Here is a 22,300-nt window from a genome sequence, read left to right as displayed (position 1 = left end):
CGTAGAGCCCGAGGAATGAAAGGGAAGTGGACCGGGAAATGGATGGCTTAGTGTGAGACAGCTGCCTGGAGGCAAGGATTCTGAGTTAGGTCAACAGGCAAGGAGAAGAGGTGGAGGTCTGGCAGAGGAAAAGAGGGTGTCATGGAGAAGGCAAATTAGGCATTGGTGGTTCAGTAGTAGAATTCTCGTCTTTTATCCAGGAGACCTGGGTTCGATGCCAACAGACAGGGAAAATGAGAGTTAGATAAAGTAACTCATCCAAGAACACGCAGATGAAAATGGTGGAATGGGGTTTGAGGCCAGGCATTCTGACTCAGAGCCAAGGAGGTGGGTCCTTGGAGGGTGACGAGTTCCCTCTTTACTCTCCCTAGCTCTCCCCACCAGCCTTCCATGCTCTCCTTACAAAGAGTGAGAAGTCAGTTGAGGGCTCCATCCACCTTGCCAGTCCTGTCTCCCAGGTACTGAAAGCCAGGGCTGCCAAGAGAGTGAGGCTGGGGCACGTATCAGCCACTGATCATGGTCTCAGGCAGTAGCGGGAGGCAGGATTTGAGAGGAGCTGCAGGTGTGACTGGCAGGGCAGCCCCCACAACATGTTCCCCGCCTTGCCCAGCATCTCCCAGGGCCTTGAGGCGGATCTGACAGGGCAGCACAGAGGCGTGGCAGGGGTGTGGGGACAGAGGCAGGGCCCCCCAGCAGAGAAAAAGAGAGGGAGAATTTCACTCACTGGCCCGCATTTGGAAGGGAGGGGAGAGCTGGTGTAGGTGTGAGGGTTGCTTCCCTGCCCAGCTCAGTACCCCTAAACTTGGTCTTTTAGCACCTTGAAATGGGCCGCAGAAGGGAGGCAGTAATGTGACAGGAATCATACAGAATAGCCCTTCCAAATAAATAGAAGCTCCTAGCTTTCTATTCAAGAAGCCCTGGTGGCGCAATGTTAAGCACTCGTCTGCTAACCGAAAGGTTGGCAATTCAAGAGCAGCTCAGAGGGAGAAAGACCTGGCAATCTTCTCCCAGAAAAGATTACAGCTGAGAAAACCCTATGTGCAGTTCTACTTTGTCACATGGGGTCACTACCAGTTGAAATCAATGCGATGGCAACTAACCACAACACAACATCCTTCTATTCACTATTCTTCCTACACAAGAGGGCCAGAGCTGGACCTATGACAGAGACCATCAGCCCAGTCTGATGAAACAGGTGAAAAGAGAGACAAGGACTTGATCGAGGAAAAATTCCAGGGCAGCCTCCATGTTCCTGCAGCCTGGGAGAGATGGCTGTTTGGGAGCCTCCACCTCCAGCCTCTAACAGACCCTCCATACTGGGGGTAGGAGGTGTTGCAGGGCAACAATTAAGTATTCAATCTCCTCCCAAGGCCCCCAAATTAGCTAGGATCCCACTCTGATATCCGGCTGACCAACATTCCATAGTCTGCCTGAAAACCGAGAATCAGGCACTCTCCCTCCTTCTCATCAAACCCAATAGGAGCTCTTGGGCCTGAGGATTGTGGAGAAGCTCTCCCAAGGTCTCAGAGCAGCCCTGCAAATTCCCATGGCCAACATCCAGGGATAATATTGTCCTGGGCATATTAAGGCTCTTCCATCCAGCCTGCTGAGAGTCATGACTATTCATACACACATTTATAGAGCTGGCAATTCTCTTGTCTCTGAGCCAAAGGGAACAGCTGGGTGGGGGTATATTCAAAGGAAAATAAGGCTGCAGGTTAGACTTGGATTGAATTCCAAGGGAAACAGTGCACTCCTGGTGGGGACTGGGGTTGCCTGAATCAAAGGAGGAGTGGAGATGGACACAGGATTACAGGGCTAGCTAGTGGTGGGGCAAGGACAAGAATTCCAAGCCCATGGGGGAATATGAAACCTGTGGGAAATTCCAAGTCCGTGTCTTACCTCACTTACCCAGGGAGAGAGTGGAGTGCTAGACAAACATAAGGAACTAGCAATTTATTATTATCCCCTCAGTTTAAAGAATGCGTAGGTTCTTGAAATGTTAGTCATAAATAGTAAGAATCCTTTATGGTGCTCTTACAATGTGCCAGGAGTTAAACAGATGACATCATCAATTTGCACAACTTCATTTCACAGATGAGATGGGGGAGGAGGTTAAGCACCCTGCCCGTGATCCCACAGCTTATAAGTGGTGGGCCCCAGATGGCACCTGGGCAGCCTGGCTCAAAGCCTAAGAACTTCCCACTGTACTTTATTACTTTCTACTTAATGAAGTTTTGGATTTAGGCTGCAGAGTTTGATTCCTGGCTCCAGCACTTACTAGTTGTATGACCCTGGATAAATTCATTAACCTGTCTGTGCCTCAGTTTCCTTATCTGTAAAATGGAGGCACTAACATTTCCTATCTCATAGGGCTATGAAGATTAAATGAGTTAATTCATTAAGAGTCATGCTAATAACAAGCAGTTTTAGCAATTATTCTATTGTTGCAAAAGCAAACTTCTGTAACCAACTGTGTTCCCCATTCGGCTTCTCTTAACAAATGAGAAAGTCATTGCAAGCAAGAAGACGTGGTCCTATGATGCATTGTGAATGATACAAAGGATGCAGAAAAGCTTTTCTTTAATCATCTATTTAAAGGAACATGGCAACTTCTTGAAAAGTGTGAAACAAGCCAGAAGTATCCTGTCATTAAGCTAAGCACGCATCTCTGCCAGGTGGATTCACCACCTAGGAGCGGTATGTGGTGAGAGATGAGGCTACAGCCCCTCTGAGTGCAGGCTTTGCTCTGGATTAGACTATTCCAAGTAAGCATTTCACTCTAGAGCCAGAACATTCTCTGTCCAAGCAGCAATTGTAGGTTGTGCTTTTCTAGGTTTGACTAACCGAAGCTGTGTGTTTACTCAGCTAAGAGTTTCTGTGATCACCATAAGGGGTGCCTCTCTTTCTCTGTTATCTGACATCTTTTACCAGTTCTTTATGCTAAAGAGGACACTTTATAAGGAGGAGTACTCATGCATGTACTCATGTTTGTCCACCTGGTATTTTGTTTCTCCTACCTGGATCCACCTAGTTTGAGAGGAAAAACAATAATAGCACATCTCTTTCTTTCTTATCACAGTCTTTCAGGCTCCAGATATTTATTGAGCACCCACTGTGTGCAAGTCACTGTGCTAGCAGGAGGCTAGCTTTCTACCTTCCACAGCATTGTTCCTGAGTAAATCATCATCACCACAATCTTGTAGCTACCATATATTGACAACTGTCAGTGGTAGGATAATATCCATACGCCTACAAGGAAGAACAGTTAATACGACTATTATTCAAATTTACGCACCAACCACTAGAGCCAAAGATGAAGAAATAGAAGATTTTTATCAGCTGCTGCAGTCTGCAATTGACTGAACATGCAATCAAGATGCATTGATAATTACTGGTGATTGGAATGAGAAAGTTGGAAACAAAGAAGAAGGATCAGTAGTTGGAAAATATAGCCTTGGTGATACAAACAATGCCAGAGATCGAATGATAGAATTTTGCAAGACCAACAACTTCTTCATTGCAAATACCAACGACTTCTTCATTGCGAATACCTTCTTTCACCTACATAAACAGCGACTATACACATGGACCTCTCCACATGGAAAGCACAGAAATCAAATTGCTTACATCTGTGGAAAGAGATGATGGAAAAGCTCAATATCATCAGTCAGAACAAGGCCAGGGGCCGACTGTGGAACAGACCATCAATTGCTCATATGCAAATTCAGGCTGAAACTGAAGAAAATCAGAGCAAGTCCATGAGAGCCAAAACATGACCTTGAGTATATCCCACCTGAATTTAGAGACCATCTGAAGAACAGGTTTGACACATTGAACACTACTGACAGAAGACCAGACAAGTTGTGGAATGACATCAAGGACATCATACATGAAGAAAACAAGAGGTCATTGAAAAGACAGGAAAGAAAAAAAAGACCAAGATGGATGTCAGAGGAGACTCTGAAACTTGCTTTTGAGCGTCAAGCAGCTAAAGCAAAAGGAAGAATTGTTGAAGTAAAAGAACTGAACAGAAGATTTCAAAGGGCAGCTCGAGAAGACAAAATAAAGTATTATAATGACATGTACAAAGAGCTGGAGATGGAAAACCAAAAGGGAAGAACACGCTCGGCGTTTCTCAAGCTGAAAGAACTGAAGAAATAATTCAAGCCCCAAGTTGCAATAGTGAAGGATTCCATGGGGAAAATATTAAACAACATAGGAAGCATCAAAAGAAGATGGAAGGAATACACAGAGTCATTATACTAAAAAGAATTAGTCAATGTTCAACTATTTCAAGAGGCGGCATATGATCAGGAACCAAAGGTACTGAAAGAAGAAGTCCAACCTGCTCTGAAGGCATTGGCAAAAAACAAGGCTCCAGGAATTGATGGAATATCAACTGAGATGTTTCAACAAACAGACGTAGTGCTGGAGGTGCTCACTCATCTATGCCAAGAAATATGGAAGACAGCTTCCTGGCCAACTGACTGGAAGAGATCCATATTTATCCCTATTCCCAAGAAAGGTGATCCAACCGAATGTGGAAATTATAGAACAATATCATTAATATCACATGCAAGCAAAATTTTGCTGAAGATCATTCAAAAACAGCTGCAGCAATATATCGACAGGGAACTTCCAGAAATTCATGCCGGTTTCAGAAGAGGACGTGGAACCAGGGATATCATTGCTGATGTCAGATGGATCCTGGCTGAAAGCAGAGAATACCAGAAGGATGTTTACCTGTGTTTTGTTGACTATGCAAAGGCGTTCAACTGTGTGGATCATAACAAACTATGGATAACATTGCAAAGAATGGGAATTCCAGAATACTTAATTGTGCTCATGAGGAACCTTTACATAGATCAAGAGGCGGTTGTTCATACAGAACAAGGGGATACTGATTGGTTTAAAGTCAGGAAAGTGTGTGTCAGGTTTGTTTTCTTTCACCATATGTATTCAGTCTGTATGCTCGGCGAATAATCTGAGAAGCTGGACTATATGAAGAAGAACGGGGTATCAGGATTGGAGGAAAACTCATTAACAACCTGCATTATGCAGATGACACAACCTTGCTTGCTGAAAGTGAAGAAGACTTGAAGCACTTACTAATGAAGATCAAAGACCACAGCCTTCAGTATGGATTACACCTCATCATAAAGAAAACAAAAACTGTCACAACTGGACCAATGAGCAACATCATGATAAACGGAGAAAAGATGGAAGTTGTCAAGGATTTCATTTTACTTGGATCCGCAATCAACAGCCATGGAAGCAGCAGTCAAGAAATCAAAAGACACGTTGCATTGAGTAAATCTGCTGCAAAGGACCTCTTTAAAGTTTTGAAAAGCAAAGATGTCACATTGAAGACTAAGGTGAGCTTGACCCAAGCCATGATATCTTCAATCGTATCATATGCATGTGAGAGCTGGACAATGAATAAGGAAGACCAAAGAAGAATTGACGCCTTCGAATTGTGGTGTTGGCGAAGATTATTGAATATACCATGGACTGCCAAAAGAACGAACAAATCTGTCTTGGAAGAAGTGCGGCCAGAATGCTCCTGAGAAGCAAGGATGGCGAGACTGGGTCTTACATACTTTGGACATGTTGTCAGGAGGGACCAGTCCCTGGAGAAGGACATCATGCTTGGCAGGGTACAGCGTCCGCGGAAAAGAGGAAGACCCTCAACAAGGTGGATTGACACAGTGGCTGCAACAATGAGCTCAAGCATAACAACGATTGTAAGGATGGCGCAGGACCGGGCAGTGTTTCGTTCTGTTGTGCATGGGGTCGCTCTGAGTCGGAACCGACTCGACAGCACCAAAAAACAACCATATATTGAGTCACTATTATCTGCTAAGGAGTCCCTGTGTGGCACAAAGAGTTAATGCACTCAACAGCTAACAGAAAGGTTAGGAGTTCACCACCCGGAGGCACCTTGGAAGAAAGACCTGGTGATCTAAAAAATCAGCCATTGAAAAACTTAAGGTGCACAGTTCTACCCTGACACACAGAGTCACCGTAAGTTGGAACTGACTCCATGACAATTGTTTCTATTATTATTATTATTATTATTATTATTATTATTATTATTATTATTATTATTATTATATGCTAGGTGCTTTATGTGCCTTATTGCTAATCTTTGCAACTACCTCACAGAAGAGGCAATATTATCCCATTTGACAGATGGAGCAAATGAGGCTCAAAAAGGTTAAGATTTTTTAAAAATCTATAGGAATAATTTCCAAACTGGGGCACACATACTTTTAGGGATATATGAAGACTTTCCAAGGGGTAGGCAGGAATGGCTAAACTTAAGGGAAGCAATTTCAACAAACTTTATCTGTCCCATGTACTGTTCCCTAAAGCTGATTCTCTGGAGAACCCACCTGCCATCTCCTTCCTCTCTCAAAATTGCCCTGCTTTCACTTTACAAAAGAAAAGCATGCTTATCATTCCTCAAAATCTGACTATGGCACTTCGCCAAGGAGAGAAAACAGCTTCCTGTGAGGGCCCAAGCAAAGGGAGATGATTTCAAATTTGAAGCATGCTATGAAGAAAAGGCAACATAATAGACAATGGTGTGGGGGAAATTGCATTAGATGGGGGAGCAGCGAGCCCCCTCTCGGTAGGTACCGCCCAGACAGGGACCTAAATGATGAACAAAAACCTGCCATTCAAAGATCAGGGAAATCAATCCAGGCAATGAGATTAGCAAAGTCCAAAGTCTTTGAGGAAGAAAGGAGCCATGATCATCCATTGATGACTCATGTTTTATTATTTTAGGAATTTCCAGTTCCTGAAGAGTATATTCCTTGAAGTAGAGTTTGCCTTTTCTGTCTTCCCTGTGCAAATTGAAAGTGAACTTGCCGCATAGGCCTCACAAGGAGGCAAAGGTGGATTGTTCCAGAAATGACCGTTGGATGTCATTATGGAGGGTAGATAACCTAAAGTTTGTAGTACCTTAAATAGATTCTAAGAAGCCCTTCTTGAGTCACCTCTCCCAGGTTTGCTGCCCCTTACATGTCCCCCCCTCCCTGCCCTGAATCTGTGTTCTAAGTAAGCAAGTACTTCTGGATCTGCCTTGATTTTTTTTTTGTGTGTGTGTGTGTGTCTGTGTCTGTGTCTGTGTCTGTGTCTGTGTCTGCATATGCGTCTGCATCTGTGTCTGTGTCTGGGTGTGTCTGTGTCTGTATCTGTGTCTGTGTCTGGGTGTGGGTGTGTGTCTGTGTCTGTGTCTGTGTCTGTGTCTGTGTCTGTGTCTGCATATGCGTCTGCATCTGTGTCTGTGTCTGGGTGTGTCTGTGTCTGGGTGTGTCTGTGTCTGTGTCTGTATCTGTGTCTGTGTCTGGGTGTGGGTGTGTGTCTGTGTCTGTATCTGTGTCTGTGTGTGTCTGTCTCTGTGTGTCTGTGTGTCTGTCTGTGTCTGTGTCTGTCTGTGTCTGTGTGTCTGTGTCTGTGTCTGTGTGTCTGTGTCTGTGTGTTTGTGTCTGTGTGTCTGTGTGTGTGTCTGTGTCTGTGTGTCTGTGTCTGCGTGTCTGTGTGTCTGTCTGTGTCTGTGTCTCTGTGTGTATCTCTGTGTCTGTGTGTCTGTCTGTGTCTCTGTGTCTATCTGTGTCTGTGTGTCTGTGTCTGTGTCTGTGTGTCTGTCTGTGTCTGTGTATGTCTGTGTCTGTGTGTCTGTGTGTGTGTCTGTGTGTGTGTATGTCTATGTGTCTGTGTCTGTGTGTCCATGTGTGTCTGTGTCTGTGTCTGTGTGTCTGTGTCTGTGTCTATGTCTGTGTGTGCCTGTGTGTGTCTGTGTCTGTGTGTCTGTGTGTGTCTGTGTCTGTGTGTGTCTGTGTCTGTGTGTCTGTGTCTGTGTGTCTGTATGTCTGTGTCTGTGTCTATGTCTGTGTGTGCCTGTGTGTGTCTGTGTCTGTGTGTCTGTGTGTGTCTGTGTCTGTGTGTGTCTGTGTCTGTGTGTCTGTGTCTGTGTGTCTGTGTGTCTGTGTCTGTGTCTATGTCTGTGTGTGCCTGTGTGTGTCTGTGTCTGTGTGTCTGTGTGTGTCTGTGTCTGTGTGTGTCTGTGTCTGTGTGTCTGTGTCTGTGTGTCCATGTGTGTCTGTGTCTGTGTCTATGTCTGTGTGTGCCTGTGTGTGTCTGTGTCTGTGTGTCTGTGTGTGTCTGTGTCTGTGTGTGTCTGTGTCTGTGTGTGTCTGTGTCTGTGTGTCTGTGTGTGTCTGTGTCTGTGTGTCTGTGTCTGTGTGTATGTCTGTGTGTCTGTGTCTGTGTGTCCATGTGTGTCTGTGTCTGTGTCTATGTCTGTGTGTGCCTGTGTGTGTCTGTGTCTGTGTGTCTGTGTGTGTCTGTGTCTGTGTGTGTCTGTGTCTGTGTCTGTGTGTCTGTGTGTGTCTGTGTCTGTGTGTCTGTGTCTGTCTGTGTCTGTCTGTGTCTGTCTGTGTCTGTCTGTGTCTGTGTGCCAAGGGGAGGGGCTAGGGAGTGCCATGGGGCCATTTTAAATTCTTTGTAGCTTCTTAAAACTCTTAATATTCAAAGGCCCTGCCCCCCATCATATCACACTCAGCATGTATAATTTTTTGCTATGAAAAGTTTTGATTTTTACAATTGCTTTTGAAAATATTTGACTACCAGCAACTCATTTGATTATGATGTGGTGTGATAATATGACAATATCAGACATGTTTGAAATTGTTGAAAGGCAAGGCAATCCAACCTACAAGTTTTTTCAAATGTAATGAAATTTTTATGAATTCAAAATCTTGTCAATTAAGGAAGTCAGTATGTCATCCACAGTGCCAGGTACGTGAAAAGGCCCCGCCCCCCAGCCGGTGAACTCTCAGCAAGTGCTGCCAGCCTGGTTCTTTTTCCTCCAGGCTCACGCCAGAGCTCTGTGTGCTTGTGGGGATCCACCTGCGGAGAAAGTTAGACCCAACGACCTTGGAAAACCCAGGGAATCCTGAATGAAAATTATTCGACCCCGATGTCTGAAACACAACGCAGTTTATTGAAGATACAAAAGAGAGAGGTCCTTTCTTGGAGCCAAGAAGGGACAAGTACCACTGATGGGAGTTAAAGCGCCAGCATGAAGTGGGGACAACTGGAGCCCCTGGCTACAAGGGCAGAGAAAGGGGTGTGCCCAGGGCTGGCTGGGACGTTCCATAAGGCAGTGGGCATGAAGTGGGGGCACCTGTGGGGCAGAAGCAATGTCCAGGCCCAGATCCTGGAGCTGCCCCATGGCCTGACCTTGTAAGGTTAGATTTTTTTTTCACCCCAATTTTCCTTCCCTGCAATGCCTGCCATCTGAGAAAGTGGGGCTCCCGGTAGCAGGCCAGAAGTCACCGAAGGAGAGCCCCGCAGGGGAGTGGGAGAGCACAAAGACCTAGGGTGTGCCGGGACAAGGGAGGCCCGGGGCCCGGAGACACCTCGGGCACTGGTTCTGAATTTGTGGTGGGACCGCTGGCACTGGGAGGAGCTCTGGGAGACAGAGGCCGAGCAGCTGCTGGTGCTGCGGCCACCACCCCAGCTGGCAACACACGAGCCCCCGGAATTGGAAAGGCCCCCGCTCACCGTGGAGCTCCCAGCTGAGCCCAGGCCCCCGCGGGCACCCTCAATGCTGGGCTCCCCGCTGCCCAGGCCCCTGCTGCCTCTGAAGGAGCCGCCCAGGCCTCTGCAGCCCTCGGCGCCTCCGCCCAGGCCACCTCCCAGGGCACCGCCACCGCTGCTGCTGCTGCTGCTGCTGCTGTTGCTGACCATCTCTGTGAAGAAGGTTAGGGTTAGGGGGCCTCTGGGGTGTCCACTGGCACGTTGGCCCCTCCAGCCCACAGTCTGCCCAGCGGTTTTCCCCGGGGTAATGTCACTCTGAGATTCCGCCAAGGGTGGGGAGGACAGGTCTCAGGAAGGGAGCAGAGGTTGGCTCCTCTAGTACCCAGAACCACAGGTTACTCCTGTCACCACCCAACAACTTCTCCCAGCTTGCAAGTGGGGTGTTCTGGCACCGGCTGCTGGCCCACAGTTGAGAAACATTATTCCCAGATGCCCAGCCCCCCTCCCCAGAGAAAGCCCCCCAGTGCTCACCAATGCTCAGGGCACTCTGGCACTTGCCAGACATCCTGTTGGGGAAGACCAGACTTCAGTGTTAGCCATCTGCTCCCAGGTCCTCCCCTCCCCAAAGCCACCTTCCTTAGGTCAACAGCAAAGAAAGCCTTGGTGCTCCCAATCCCTCCCTAATTCATGTGAGAATAAGAAATAGGCTGGAAAGGTGCTCAAAAAGTCATGAAATGCATTCCCCTGTTGGGTAAGGCTGCACTTAAACTGTTACCCTTTCCACAAACATTATCCTAGAGAGTAAGAGAGTAGAGGATTGTTGCTGGACCTTCCCATCCACTCCCTAATTCTCAGGACCTGTTTATTTAACAAGTATTATTTGAATCCAAATGGGGACAGAACCATGGGCCAGCCTACAGGAGCCCACTCTTCAAAAACTGCAATTACGGCAACAGTAAAATTAATTTTTTTAAAAATGACCTAGAAACAATATTTATGCCTATGATTTCTCCTCTTTGCAGACACATTTTACTGCTAAAACATGAGGGTATGAAGAGTGGAGAAGTCTACCCAAGATAAGGCTCTGACGGTTCAATATTGCGTAGGAAACACAGCACTCTTGAAGGTCTGGCAGCACCTTGCAGCCTTAATAGGAGGAGGCTGTGCCTGCCAAGGGCCACCGCCACCTCCCAAACAGCTTGTGTATACACACACACATACATGTATACACACACGGTGCCTGGGTACAGGCTCAGGCAGGAAAGCCTCCAGGCCTCTGGGCCACCTGGGAACCAGGTGGACTCTTGCTCACCTGCACTCCTCCCCCTCCAGGAAGGTACGGTAGGTGGCGATCTCCACATCCGAGGCCAGCTTGACCTTCATGAGCTCCTAGTACTCGCGCAACAGCCAGGCCAGCTCCTCCTTGGCCTGTTGCAGGGCAGCCTTGAGGTCCTGGAGCTTGGTATTGGCGCCCTTGAGGGCCATCTTCCCACACTGCTCAGCATCAGCGGTGGCTGTCTGCAGGTTGGCATTCTGGGTATGGAAGGAGAGGAGTTCAATTTAGGTTCAAATAGCCATCACTAACAGCCTTGTCCTGTATGCTTGATGTTTGCATATGCATTACCTTGTTGTTGTTAGGTGCTGTCAAGTCAGTTCCGACTCATAGCGACCCCATGGACAACAGAACGAAACACTGCCCGGTCCTGCACCATCCTCAGAATTGTTGTTATGCTTTAGCTCATTGTTGCAGCCACTGTGTCAATCCACCTTGTTGAGGGTCTTCCTCTTTTCCACTGGCCCTATACTCTGCCAAGCATGATGTCCTTCTCCAGGGACTGGTCCCTCCTGACAACATGTCCAAAGTATGTAAGAAGCAGTCTCACCATCCTTGCCTCTAAGGAGCATTCTGGCCGCACTTCGTCCAAGACAGACTTGTTCGTTCTTTTGGCAGTCTGTGGTATATTCAATATTCTTCGCCAACACCACAATTCGAAGGCGTCAACTCTTCTTTGGTCTTCCTTATTCATTGTCCAGCTTTCATATGTATATAATGTGATTGGAAATACCATGGCTTGGGTCAGGCACACCTTAGTCTTCAGGATGACATCTTTGCTCTTCAACACTTTGAAGAGGTCCTTTGCAGCAGGTTTGCCCAATGCAATGCGTCTTTTGATTTCTTGACTGCTGCTTCCATGGCTGTTGATTGTGGATCTAAGTAAAATGAAATCCTTGACAATTTCAATCTTTTCTCCATTTATCATGATGTTGCTCCTTGGTCAAGTTGTGAAGATTTTTGTTTTCTTTATGATGAGGTGTAATCCATACTGAAGGCTGTGGTCTTTGATCTTCATTAGTAAGTGCTTCAAGTCTTCTTCACTTTCAGCAAGCAAGGTTGTGTCATCTGCATAACAACCCTGGTGGCGTAGTGGTTAAGTGCTACAGCTGCTAACCAAAGGGTCGGCAGTTCGAATCTGCCAGGCGCTCCTTGGAAACTCCATGGGGCAGTTCTACTCTGTCTTATAGGGTTGCTATGAGTCGGAATCGACTCGACGGCACTGGGTTTTTTGGGCACATTACCTTACATTGGGCAAATGAGAAACCTACAGCTTAGAGAGGTTAAAAGATACACAATTGGTTTGTAGTAGAGCCTGGACTTGGATCTAGGTCCTAGCGCAGCAAGGTGTGGAATTAGCACCATCTGGTCCAAGGACCCAGCCCAGCTCAGGAGGAGTCAGACCCTTCCTGTACTTATCTCTTCTTTTATGGTGAGTGACTGAGCATCTTCTAAAAACTTAAATCCTTCAGGCGTTCTTCCTGAATTGTCAGGAAAACCTACTCCCTGCCTCAGCCCATCAAATGTGGGCTTGCTTGGCTACTCTCCCAATTCAGTCTCCACACAGTCAGCTTCTTTCCCCAACCTCCCTAATCATGTCTGTACTCGGTGTTTCTGGCCCACATCAGCCTTCATGCTCCATGGCGGCAGGACCTGTGTCCACGTAACACTCTTTGTTCAGGGCCCATCCCAGAACTGCCCTGGTAAACCATAGAGCATATGTGTTGGAACATGAGTTCACTTTTAACAAGAGCTGAGCACTGAGCTTTATGGTGCAAGCAAAAGCCCACATACTGTACATGTGTTTTTCCTCCTCATTCCCACCTGCTTCTTACATTCTCGATTTCTGTCCGTAGCCTCTGGATCAGTCGGTTGAGCTCCAAGATCTCACTAGTGGTGTTCTTTAGGTCATCCCCGTGTCTGCCAGCTGTGGTCTCCAGCTGTCCCAACTGCGTCCAGAAAAGAATCACAAATGTGATTGTCATAAATGGCACAAATGGCAAAGCGAAGATACAGATTATGACTTATGCTAGGTCACCCAGTTGGAGGCCGGAGGGAGGAGCCAGGTGTTCTGCCCCTGATACTCTTTCCCCTGCTTCAGGTGGCCTGTCTCCTAGCCCAGTAGCTGCTGTTTGTTGAGCAGCCACCCTGTGCCAAGCCTTGAGCTTTAGCTCATTAATGCTCACAACTGCCTGAAGACATTATTATCCCTGTTTTACTAATGAGAAAACCAAGAAACACATCACCTGAGTACCATGACCAAAGTCATCCAGCTATCTATTAACAGTGCCAGGGCTTGAACAGAGGCATTTCAAGTGCTAGTGCTGTTTTCCTAATCAGTAGACTACACTCTCCTGAGCAGAAAAGCCAGGAGAAGAGTCAGATGGAGATGGGTCAGCTATGTTTGGCTCAGATTTTGGGAGTGGGAGGGTAGTGTACAGAATTCCCTGCTCCAGTAGAGTCTGACTTTGTTCAATCTCTCTCCTTCTCGCCTCCTTCCCTTTGCTATTCCAGACACCAGGTTCAACACTTCAGGGTGATCCCATCAGAAAGCACACATCAGCGTGGGACCAGACTGGTAGAGGAGAACTGGAAGATCTTTTAGCATTAAAAAACAATGAAGAGAATGCAGCTCGAAGGATGTAGGTTATGGGTTTCTCAACCTTGGCACTATTGACATTTTAGGCAGGATAATTCGGCACTGGGTTTTTTGGGTAATTCTTTGTTGGGAGTGGATGGCTGCCCAGTGCTTTATAGCGTGTTTGCAGCATCCCTGGTCTCTATCCACTAGATGCTAGCAGCAAACTCCCTCCCAGGTGTGACAGCCAAAAATGTCTGCAAACATTGCCAAATGTCACCTGGCGGGGAGGGGGGAATCACACCTCTCAACCCTGTCGACAAGCTCCAGGTTAGAGCAAACCAGGCTCTCTTGTTAGGAAGGGAGAGCTCTGTTAGTGAGACTAGACTAGTGGGAAGGTCGTGGAACCTCCATGCTGGAGATTTAAAGAATGGCTCAGAAGCAGGGTCTGCCCTGCATACTTGTCTAGGTAGGTTGCTTGTGGAGGTAAGAGTTTCCAAAGCTACATGATGGTATCAACTCGCCTTGGAGTGGTACAGGGCCTCAGCCTCAGCCTTGCTTCTCTGAGCAACTCATACTGGGCACGGACCTCGGCAATGATGTTGTCCAGGTCCAGGCAGCAGTTGTTATCCATGGAGAGCACCACAGATGTGTCACTGGTGTCTGACTGCATCTGGGACAACTCCTGCAGAGCCAGGCAGACATGCTCACTCCTGAGAAGACCCACCCCAGGTCTCCCCAGAGGACAACAGGCCAGCAGCTCAGGAGGGAGGATGTGGGGTTGACTGAAAAACAGGCTTTGGTGGCAATGACCACTTATTTCACTAAAGAAGGAAGATGGTGAGGCAGAGGCTTAAATTGCTAGGTAGAGAGTGGAACTACCCACCAAGGTAGGCAGGTGTTCTCTTTTTTCAGAAGGACAGACAGGACCTAAACTCCTGTTGGTGAGCCTCTGCAAGCCATCTCCACACGGAGGTGGGAGGCAGGTGGTCACAAGGTTGGGAGATGAGAAGCTTACAGCATCGTAGAGGGCCTGCAGGAAGTTGATCTCATCAGTCAGGCTCTCCACCTTGGCCTCCATCTCCACCTTGGTCCTGTAGGTGCCGTCGACATCCTGGGAGAGAATTCAGCCACTGTCCCCTGTGTCCTAAGCATGTCCCTTCACCTCCCCTCTCCCGTGGGCTCAGTGCTGTCCTGGGCATGAAGGGGAGAGGCAAGAGGAAGGAGCCACAAGGCCTACCCCCAGGGAACTCCCACTCAAGGGAAATAAGACACCCATCTAGGCACAGGCAGATATGTCCCAACAACACTACCAAACTGGGTGTTCAGTAAACAGGCTGAACCAGAAAGCACACTTCAGGGAAGAGCAAAAAAGAGGCCATGAGGGTGAGATGAAGAATGTGAGCTGGTCTGAGGCCATTACACTGAGATCAGGTGAAAAGAATTTGTGAGGAGAACCTGAGGGAGAACTTCCAATTTGTTGAAGAGAATTCCACCACACACAAAGGCTCTCTTTAAAGAGCTCCTGGGAATGCATTCCTGAAGAAAAAGGATTTCTTCTTTTTGTCCATTTTTCAATCACAACTCAAGGCCTAATCTGAGTCATAAGCCCCACGTGGGGGACAGCTAGTGCCTGAGCCACAGGCCCTGCCCACTGCTCAGGTGACTGACTCTCTCCCTGCTCCTGGCCCTCACCAACGTGGTCTAAGGGCAGCCCTCCAATTAAAAGGTCTAGCTGCTGCTCCCCTCAGCTAATAGGCACACTCTGCTTAGCAAGATTCTGGGAGGGAAGTGGGGGAGAGGACCCTTCACCTTCTTCAGGACCACAAAATCATTCTCTGCAGCCGCGCGCTTGTTGATCTCCTCTTCATACCTGTGAGAGAAGAGGCATTTCCCATAAGTAACTTCGGCTTGGGGCTTCTTGTCCTGCCAGTTTAGATCAAGGTCTGTGTCATCATAAGGCATAGTCTGCAGCCTTTTGGGTTTCTGTTAGACACAGTGCATTCAGTAGGTATTTACTGAGCACCAACTGTGGTGAAGGAACCCTCGTGGTGCAGTGGTTAAAGCACTCAGCTGCTAGCCAAGAGGTCATTGGTTCAAACCCACCAGTCACTCTGTGGGAGAAAGATGTGACAGTCTGCTTCTATAAAGATTTACAGTCTTGGAAACCCTATGGGTCAGTTCTACTCTGTCCTATAGAATTGCTATCAGTCAGAATCAACTTGACGATAATGGGTTTGGTTTTGGTTTGGGACTATGGTGATGGTGATTATTGGGCAGTGGGGTGGGAGCTTCTTCTTCATGGGTTCTATTTGGATTAATCCTGGAAGGCTTCCTGGAGGAAGTTGGATTTTTTTTTTTTTTTTTTTAAACTACTTGACCAGAGGGAGATGACTGAGCTGCCAGGAGCTTTCAGAGGAAGTGCCGGGTGTTGACCCTGTGGACAGCAAATACAGTAGTATTGTGGACTCCTGTAGATATTTGTTGGATGAATGAAAACCAAGAATGGGTCACTGAGGATGTGCCAGGTCCTGCTCCATGAATTATACTTGTATTAACTCATTCAGTCCTCATAACGATCCATAAGATAAATATCACTATCTCCATTTTCCAGATGAGGAGACTGAGGCACAGAGAAGGTGAGTGGCAGAATGGGACTTGATCAAGGCACTCACACCTTAAAGCCTGTACTCTTAACCATACAGCAAGTTGCTTCTTATTTAGAAGCATATTGGCAGGGAAAATAAATTTCATAAAACACAGAGTTGTAAGGGAACTTAAAGATCATCTCGTCTAGGGTGGGTGGGGGTATTCTCTGGGTCTATAAGGTTCATAAATGAATTTCAGGGTGTCTTGAAACCCCAAAAAATTACATCTACATATAATTGAGTCAATTCTGACTCATGATGACCCCAAGTGTGTCAGAGTAACACCGTGCTCCCCAGGGTTCTCAATAGCTGGTTTTCCAGAACTAGAGTACCAGGCCTTTCTTCTGAGGCACCTCTGGATGGACTTGAACCTCCAAACTCTCTATTAGCAGCTGAGCACATTAGCCATTTGCACCACCGAGGGATTCCATATTTACATTTACATATAAATTCTTGCATTAAATTGCAATTCCCGAAAGTGTTTCTGACCCAAACAAGCCATGAGCCATTCTTTTAAAGACTGGAGTATTGAAAGTCAATGAGGATGGAGGTGAATTCCTACAAGCCCACAACCAGCTGAAACAGAGCTAAACTGGAGCCCAGGGCTCTTGGACCCTAGGTCAGGCCTCCTGTCATCTGCTCCCTCCCACCCCAGCCCCTTTACACCCTCGGCAACTGGGAGCACGCACTTCTTCTTGAAGTCCTCCACCATCTCTTCCATGCTCCTCAGCTCCCCCTCCAGCTTGCTCTTCTCACTGAACAGCCCATCCAGAAAGCCCTGAAGCTGCTGATGTACTTCTCAAAAAAAGGCTCAAAGTTGTGACTGTCAGTGTTAGAACTGGAGCCCTGATCCTGCAGGAGGATCCACTTGGTCTCCAGGACTTTGTTCTGCTGCTCCAAGAATTGCACCTGCAGCCCAATAAGAAAAAAGCGTCTAGGAGCTGCATGATACCAACTCCAATCACAATAGCCCACGGCTTCCTTAGTGTTCTCCCTGCCCCTCCTGCAGAGCGACATTTTTAATGCTGCAGTAGTTTAATGCTAACCCCAGGTGAACCGCAGGGTTGGTGTAATGCAGATGAGGAGACTAAAGTCCAGGGATAACCAAAGGTCACACAAGTTAGTAACAAAACAGTAGCAGAACAGAGGTTTCCTGATACCCAGACTCAATGATCTTCCCACTACATCGTTCATTCATTCATGAATCACATACTACTCAACAAATAGCAGGAGATTCCAGCATCCTGCAGTAGATACAGGCTCCAGGAAGAGTATACAGTCCTGAGTATGCTGCACTAAGACAGGGAAACAGAGAAAACTGTGAAGAAATGGCTCTCAGGTAGCCCTTTTCCCAGGAAAAAAAGGTCCTACCTAGATGCACCTAGTTTGGGCCTCCCTCTGCCGAACCTAGTCTCTGAGCCCTGTATTTAAACTGAAACACTATTAAAAATGTCTCAAACTTCCATTTGTCACAAAACATTTTTGCTTACAAGTTCAAAATCTAATATATAAAAAAAGTAGATTGGTCATTCAACAAACATTTGCAGAACGCCAAACATGGGCCAGGCTTCGTGTTGCACACCCAGAACGGCAAAATCTTGGAATTCCCCTTTGAGAATAATAAAAGCTACTGATGAAAAAGCCTTGTGCAGCCACACCCTGCCTTCTGTGGCGGGACAGCATTTTCAGCATCGCTTTTTATCTTTCTATGAATGAATTCATCTAAAGACCCAGGTGTCTGCTGAGAACAAGGTAGGTGCCTCCGGAAGGTCACTTGACTTTCAAGAGCCTCACCTCTAAAAGAGGTGTGATGTTCTGATGTTAAGACAAACTTCTCCTCCTTCCGCTTTGCCCAGGGCACATAGAAGTTGTGACGGGGCCCCAAAGAGTCTCCACAAAGCTTTTCCTTAAGACCTGATACTATCCCAGGGTTACAAAGAAATCTCCACACGTTTTACCCAAGAGTATTGATGAAACTTTCAGTTAGCAGCTAACCAAGCCTGAATACCATACAGGCACCATGATAATTGTCATGGTTTTCCTTGTGTGGACTATCCAAAGCACAGAAATTTCTATATAACATCTCTTCAGCCCCGCCATCACATGTATACACATTCACAGATTTCAAATGGCCTCAGCATCTACAGCTCCTCACACTGAAGTCTTCCTGTGAGAACCAGCCACTCCAGCAGCCCTCAAAAAACTCTCTCCTGAGCAGTGGGATGCAGACTCCAAATTCTCATAAGACCAGACTTAATGGTCTGACTGAGACTAGGAGGACCCCGGTGGTCATGGCCCCCAGACCTTGTGTTGGCCTAGGACAGGAACCATTCCCAAAGCCAATTCTTCAGACATGAATTGGACTGGACAATGCGTTGGAGAGGGATGCTGGTGAGGAGTTAGCTTCTTGGATCAGGTGGACACTTGAGACTACGTTGGCATCTCCTGCCTGGAGGGGAGATGAGAGGTTGGAGGGGGTTAGAAGCTGGCGAAAACGACACAAAAAGAGAGAGTGGAGGGAGAGAGCAGGCTGTCTCATTAGGGGGAGAGTAATTGGGAGTGCGTAGCAAGGTGTATATGGGTTTTTGTGTGAGAAACTGACTTGATTTGTAAACTTTCACTTAAAGCACAATAAAAATTATTTTTAAAAAAATACTCTCTCCTTCCTTCTCTTTAGGTTGATGACAGATTAACTCATCTCTCAGATACAATTCCAACTTTGATAGAATTGGCCTTGCTTTCAAATATAAGCTGCTCACGATTTCTCTGAGGTAGAGAAGGAATTCTGTGTTTGCTTTTCAGAGGCGATGGTGAGGGAGCATCAGGGATGGCAACAAACAACCCCAGGAGCAACAGTCTCAGCAGGGCGTCTTATAAACCACACTGATGGGGGAATGGAGTGGACAGTAACTCCAGCCAGTGAGGGACTGGACTATTTTGATCAGCTGCTACTAGGTATAACAGATCTACCACCTGCCGATACGTCACAGAGGGTTCGAGGTCTAGGATGAAAACACAATTTCTTCCTCAGAATCACAAGGGAAAGAAGGACAAGGAGCCAGCCGAGTTAGGCCAGATTTTCTCTCTGTCCATTTGGCCTGAGATGGGCTCACCTTGTCAATGAAGGAAGCAAACTTGTTGAGGTCTTGATCTGCTCCCGCTCCTGGTCTTTTACTTGCCCAAACTGAGGGTCAGTTTCTACACTGAGGGGCTACAGAAGGCTCTGGTTGATGGTCACTTCACAGATTCCACCTGGGAAGCCACCTGCACCACCAGGACCACCAAAGCCACCAGGACCACCAAAGCCACCAGGGCCACCAAAGCCATCAGGGCCACCAAAGCCCCCAGCTCCTCCACCAAAACCCCCAGCTCTTCCACCAAAGCCACCAGCTCTTCCACCAAAGCCACCAGCTCTTCCACCAAAGCCCCCACCCATTATTCTTCTACCACCTCCAAAACCACTGCCTCCTAAATAGCCCCCACTGGCACCCCCAAACCCTCCAGCCTGGGTGCTGAGTCCAGCCACACTGATAGAGATCTTCTTGGTCCCCCCAAGGCTATAGAGACTTCTGCTGCCAAAACCTCCTCCCATCATGGCACAGGCAGAAGACCCACAGCCACCCCCTCCTGAGCGGAAGCCCAATGAGGACTTGGTGGAGCTGATCCGGCTCTGGCCTGACACCATGGCTGAGCGGCCACTGAAGCCCTGACGTGGCCACCCCCACTGGAAGACCTGCAGGACTGTCGGCTGTAGCTGGCCTGGCGACTCAATGTGGACAGCAAGGTATTCCAAAGGAAAGGTAGACTCAGAAGCCTGGAGGAAACTCAGAAACCTTCTGAAGTTTGGGGCTGAGGATGGCCCTTATTTAGGGCCAGGCAGCTTTGCTGGCTATGCGGTGCCAGCCAGTTAAATGAGGTATTATCAGCTTTGGTTTGCCTGGCAGCAAGAGGTCAAGTCCAAAACTCAAAACACACCTTGATAATCACCCTAAATTTCCAAATTCCTTTGTTTTCCCAGGGTTACTCACCAGAAATAAGCTTAAGTTGGGAGAGGGGCCATCCTGCAGGGCTGGACACAGCCCCTAATCCCTGGGAGACTTACGCTTCCATCATGGGAATGACAGGTCAGCATTTCTCCTCGTCTCCTGTGTCCCTACGGCCACTCTGCAGCCCATCCGGCCTCAGCAAGTCACTGGGATAGGTGCAGAGCCTCAGCAAATGCAGGGCCCCAGGCAAGGACCTTGGGGGAGGAGAGAAAGGAAGGAGGAGGGATGTGAGGGAGAGAAACTGATGAGAAGAAGGAGGATGCAGAGGTTAGAGAAAGTACAGGAGCTCCCTTTGGGATCCTGCCATCCAGAGAAGAGAAGATACACAAATGAGATACACTAAGGAGCAGGTTTTCTACTACAAGTACACCTGGAACCTGGGGTCTGAGGGGTCTTGGAGGGGGAGTTAGGGTGGGGAAGGAGAAAGAGGTCAGTCTGAGAAGGCTCCCTGGAAGGAAAGAAATGAGGAGTGGCTTGAGAAGAAGTAAAGGTCACCCCAAGAACTGTGGAAGGGAGTGAGCAGTCATGACAATGAGTATACGGGGAGAGGAAAGCTGGAAGAGGCCCACCCAGGCAGGGAAGAGGTTGTAGACCAGCAGGTCCCAGCCAGAGGGACTACTGCCTTTCTTCTTCCAGCCTCACACTAGGAAAATGAATCCAGTATTTCCAAGACCTCCTTTCTTCCCAACATGACAGACATGACCACACAACCTAGGAAGCTTGAATTCCTCACCAGTAAAATTCAAGAATCATGTGCCTTATTCCTAGGGTTGTTGAGAGGATAACACATGAGGAAAGTTCTCTGTAAAATGTAATGTGTGCTGTGGATGTTAGTTTCTCTTATAACATTCTCTTCCTCCTCCCCTTTGGCAGCAAAGACCAGCCTTTGTGACCCCAGGCTTGATGGCCCCAGCCTTGATAACCTCAGCATTGACAACTGCAAAACCCAAGATAGTCAATGAGTGCCTACAGAGCCCACCACCCTTTTTAAATACTCCACCCGTTTCCTCTTTCAGTGTGACCTTCCCAAGTCACTCACATATAAGCTCCTGCAAAGCCCTCCCCTCATTTCTCTCACCTCTTCTCCTTTGCCCATCCCCTTACTTTCTGGCTGCTTAGCACCTGTGCCTTCACTAGGAGTGCCCAGACATCACTTTCTGTGAGCTAACTGCAGGAAGGGCCAGTTTAAGCCAGTGACAAGTTAGCCTTGGGGGAGTTCCAAAAATGCACTCCTGTTCCCTTCAAGTACACAAAGTCATACCAGACCCTCAAGTAAAGCAGGCTAAGAAAGTGTTGGCAAGTAGAATTTCTTCCTGATCTAGCTCTCTTCCCTAGAATTAGGTTTCCTCAGGCTGCCAGACTCTCTATATGCATGTACAGAGAGATGGACAGAGAGATAGTGAAAGGGAAAACATGCATACCATACATTCACAATAGCACACACATATAGACATTCATACTCACAAAACCACAGACATTTACCCTCTTATTTCGGTTCCCTGCCCAGAGCTATCTTCTCCACTAAGACTTTATGTCTCAGATGGGCATTGCCCTCCTTTGTCCCTTCAAAACCAACTGCCTTCCTCATTCCTCCAGGGCACTTCTTCCTGACCAAAGCATCTTGCTAATCTATGAAACCAAGATATGGTAGCTAGATCCAAACAAAGGCACAGACTGAGAGTTAGGGACCAAGGTCCTGTCCCAACTTGGCCACTGAGTCTTCCCACTGAGCTTCAGCCTCCCACTCTGAACAATGAGGGCTTTGCACTTGAGTGGGGCTTTTCAAATTGGGCCCCACTGAAGTGCTGGGGTTAAGGAGGTTGGGGAAGAAGGAGGCAGCACTGGACGTTCTTCTGGTCTCACCTCCACCACCATCTCTCAACCCCTCCATTCTGATCTCTTAAAAGAAAGGTTCTGTTGTTTACAAGCAAGTTTGAAACTTCCTGGGCCCAGTGCCATCTGAGGTCCCCTCTCATGCTGACATTCATGACACTGAGGATAGTCAGGCCTGGGGAAGGTAAAGAGATGGGTGATTTGGTGGCTGGGAGGGGGGCAGGCTTTTAACAACACACCACATAAATCTGCTCTCTTTGCCTATTTGCCTGTGTGTGGGACTGATCCTGACTCCAAAATCCAAATA

General features: G+C 47.6%; 1 pseudogene; it reads right to left on the bottom strand.

Moving 5' to 3' along the window:
- Nucleotides 1-503: 503 nt before the first annotated feature.
- Nucleotides 504-22,035, bottom strand: LOC100659113 (keratin, type II cytoskeletal 3-like; annotated as a pseudogene).
- Nucleotides 22,036-22,300: the final 265 nt, after the last annotated feature.

The sequence above is a fragment of the Loxodonta africana genome, chromosome 4 (genome assembly GCF_030014295.1).
Source record: "Loxodonta africana isolate mLoxAfr1 chromosome 4, mLoxAfr1.hap2, whole genome shotgun sequence".
Taxonomy (NCBI): Eukaryota; Metazoa; Chordata; class Mammalia; order Proboscidea; family Elephantidae; genus Loxodonta; species Loxodonta africana.
This window is presented reverse-complemented; position numbering and strand designations above follow the sequence as displayed.